Below are 4,206 nucleotides of genomic sequence, written 5' to 3'. Positions count from 1 at the left end.
GAGTAACACATCTTGGTCTGTGATCACTTATTTTGTTTTAATTCTAAATGTTGTCTAATATTCATTATGACTTTATGGCTTTTCTGATCCATGGCTCTTTAGAATTATGTGTTCTTAATGTTTTCAGTTGCGTCGCTGTTGGTGTCTAGGTTAACTGCACTGTGTTTGGAGGACCTGGGCTGTATGATGCTACTTCATCGGTATTTTCTTGAGAGTCGCCCTCAGGCCGGTGCAGCAGATACTGCTGGTGGCCAGTGAACACCCAGTTCATCCCTCCCTACTGACAACCCTACTTTAGCTCCAGTACCGACGTGGCTAGTTCTCAGCCTCCTGGCCGCCAGGCATGGCCCTATCCCTCCTTCCTGATTAATCAAATATAGACAGTCTCCCTGGGGACAGATCTATGTGGTGCTTCCTCTTTGCCTTTTGTGCCTTGTCTTTCTGCCTTCCCTAGGCTTCTCCCTTTGGATTTTGCATTCGTAGGGCTGAACGAGGATGACAACCATGGCCTAAGGATGGTGTCAGAGAGGCCCTGGTTTCCCAGAGGCATCTTCAGAGAGCTGTGCCAGCACTGCATGGCTTATGTATCGGCATCTTTTCACGTGAGAAGAATAAGCTTACTGATTTTTTTTTCCAAAATAGTACGTGAACACAGGCAATGTAGTCAATACAAACAAGTAACCTTGTTTTAAAAAAAACCAAAAAACAAAAAACACAAGATATGCCGAGTTAAATATTTTATGTTGGGTGTACAAATTTGGATAGGAACATAGAAAAGGGAGTGATGCAGGAAAACGTGGGGTGTGAGAAGGGCTGTGTGCCAGGCTTCAGTCGAGCCCCTGGGACGTGCCCCGCCAAGCGTGGGTCCTTGGCTTCACGCAGGAAAGAATTCAGGACCGAGCCACAGTTGAGTGAAGGTAGATTTATTCAGATACATTGAAAGGAAAGAGAAAGGCCACAAGGTGTGGGGGGTTGGGTGCTCAGATTAAAAGTAGGTACACACTCCAAAGACAGAATGTGGGCCATCTCGGAAGAGGGAGAGAGAAGGGCGGCCGCAAGGCACCGTGTTGCTGGTTTTTATGGGCTTGGTGGCTTCATGTGCTCGTAAGTGGAAGGACCCATCTAAGTAGCCTGGGGAAGGGGCTGGGATTCCCAGGAAGTTGGCCATTTCCCACTCTTTGACCTTTTGTGGCTACCCTTGGGACTGTCATGGTGCCTGTGGGCGTGTTATTCACCATGTTAATATATTACAGCGAGCGTATAATGAAGCTCAAGATCTACGAGAAGTTAAATTTCTCATCATCCTGAGCCTCAAGGCCTACTGGGGGTTGAATCTTTCACCATTTTGATGTTAATTGCTGTGGCATTCCTTGCATGGCTGTGCCCTATCCCCTTCCATCCTGTCTCAGGAGGACCAGAAGACGGGTGCTGATAGAACTTCTGCACGGAGGCTAGAGCTGATGGAGGAGGTCACTGAAAGCAAGTGATCAGAGAAGCAGGAAGGAAACCCCAACATTTCAGCATAAGAAAAATCAAAGAGTCTTCAGTTAGAGGGGAAGTTATCAGTTTTAAATGCTGAATGAAACCTTTCAGATTTTGCTGCTTGGTTCCACAGATACTGATCAGATTAGCTCTAATTTACTGAGAAACAGAATATGGAAGGAGGAAACTGTGATGGAAGAAAGAGGCAGTAGTTGCAGTTTTAGTCCTGTTAACTTTATAGAGTTGTGAGATACCTGGATGAACAGGCTGGTATGTAGTTCTGAGCCTGAGGAGGTGTCTAGGACAGAGATAATTTTAGCAACATCAGTAGGTGCGAAGGAAAAGCCGGGCTGGGCTAACTCGTAAGTCTAAGTTAAGTGTCAGTATGCTGATTCCCTGCTCATGTTTTTTTGCTAGCCAGCTGGATTTTCAGAGACATATCTGGCCTTGAAATGTTGGTTTGCTGCCTCCTTGCCTCTACTTTTGTGATAATGATGCTGCTAAAGTTGTTCCATGCCTATTGGCCGAATACCCCAAGCCTGTAATTAACCCTGTAAAGCCCCAAGCACACGTCTTGGAGGTGCCCAGAGCTTCAGGGCAGAAGCCCCTCTGAGCCCGCCGGCGTAATACATCTGAGTACTCCAACCCTCCGAGTGGTGCTTGTTTCTTGGCTGGCCTGTCATTTCTGTAACATTGGTAGACTGAAGCAGGTTTTGTGGAGGTGACTAAGATTGCATAGGAAACATGGATGCTGTGAAAAGAGAATGTCTACCACTGAGCATGAAGACCTCCTGTATTTAAAGATAAAGGAACCCTAGTATATAAGAGGGAAACCAGGAAGACTAGAGTTTTACTGAACCAAGACAAACTAGTGTTTGAAGAAGGAAGGTAAAATCAGTTGTTTTATATTTTTTTAGTTGAAGTATAGTCGGTTTACAATTTTTTTTTATTTAAAAAAAAACATTTTTATCTAAAAAAAAAAGACAAATGAAGTTAACTATTAAACAGGAACAGACTCAGAGACATAGAATACAAACTTGTGGTTGCCAGGGGGGAGGGGGTTGGTAGGAACAGACTGGGAGCTCGAGAGTGGTAGATACTGACAGGTAGATATAGAATAGATAAACAAGTTTATACCGTATAGCACAGGGAAATACAGCCAAGATCTTGTAGTAGCTCACGGTGAAAAGGAACGTGAAAACAGATATATGTATATTCATGCATGACTGAAAAACTGTGCTGTACACCAGAAATTGACACAGTGTAAACTGACTGTAACTCAATAAAAAATAATAATAAATAATAAAATGCTCACTTTTTAGTCAAAAAAATAAAACCAGTTTTTTAAATGCTACTATGATGTTGAATTAGATGAAGTCTTAAAAAGCAAACTTTTTTTTACAACCACATGAAGGTTACTGTTGCTTAGCTGGAAATAACTAGTGTATTGAGGGTGGGCAGTGGGAATAATTAAGGATGACAAAGACAGACGAGTTTGAACAGGAGGAGAAAGATAGGGCAGCAGCTGGAAAAGAAGTATTTTTTAAATATTGAGAAACCAGGACATGTTTAAGTCCTATGTGATGTGCGCAGCATGGAGAGATCACACGTGCAGGTGTGAGGAGCGAGAGTTCCGTACAGTTCCTGAGAAGCAGGTGGAGGCATCTGAGGCACAGACAGGACTGGCGTTTGCCGTAAGGAGGGATACTTCCACCATTCTCTCAAAAGGAAAGGACTGTGTGCGTTCGTTTTAATTACCTCCTTATTTACTTATATCTGACTTACTTATGCTGTTTCAGTACCTGAGCTGTGTGCTGCTGTTTGGCTTCTTAAGAGCTACTTTCTGGCCTGGTGTGGCGTACACTGCCAGCTGCTACCCTCTCCTCCTCTTCCTTTACTGATAGTGCCCCAGTTTTGCTTAGAGTAGCAATGCGTCCAGCTGCAAACTCCTTATCCCAAGCAGATCAGCCGTTCCCCTGGGCCAGCGAAATGCAGACATGGGACTGTAGGTTTCAGGGTAAGATTATCTGCCAAGAGTAAGACGGACAGAAGACTGGACAGAGGTGTTAGTGAAGAGCTCTGTGGGTGTGAAAGTCCTCCCAGGTTATCAGTAGAGCCTTCTGGGGAGAAGGGGTTTCCAAAGCATGGCCTCTGTACCCTGCTGACTGGATTGAGACTCAAGGACAGAGTTTTGGATGAAGTAGAAAAGGCAACTTGACTTCTTTGCCGGGTAAAGGAGGTCACAGTGCGCTAATGCCTCTAAGACTATGAGCCTCCAGGAGAGAAGGCCGGGGTTTTATAGTAGAAACTCAGGGGGTGACCGGGCAGGGCTAGTTTCCATGGAGACTGAATGGGGGGGGGGGGAGATAACAAACTGTCGCTAAGTTGTTTTTGTTTTCATAGATGCAGGGGTCCCCTTCCCTCTGCTGGGTGTGAGGTTCACCTTAGATTCTTTCCCCTCCCTGGGCCCTCCCACAACTCTGTTTTAGTTGACTTGCTTTTAATTGACTCGCCTTTCAATTCAGTTCAGTAACCTTTTTTCTGCTCTTGTTTGCTGTGAAATCCATCTGTTAAATTCTTAATTTCAGATACTGTTTTCAATTCTAGAATATTTATCTGATTATTTTTTACAGATTCCACTTACTAATTGAAATTCTTCGTTGGTTGTGGGGGTTTTTGTTTTGTTTTGTTTTTTTGTCTTTTTCTTTCATCTTTTCCTACATT

Source organism: Vicugna pacos, chromosome 32, assembly GCF_048564905.1.
Source record: "Vicugna pacos chromosome 32, VicPac4, whole genome shotgun sequence".
Taxonomy (NCBI): Eukaryota; Metazoa; Chordata; class Mammalia; order Artiodactyla; family Camelidae; genus Vicugna; species Vicugna pacos.
The sequence above is the reverse complement of the archived record's forward strand: the minus strand, read 5'-3'. Positions refer to the sequence as shown.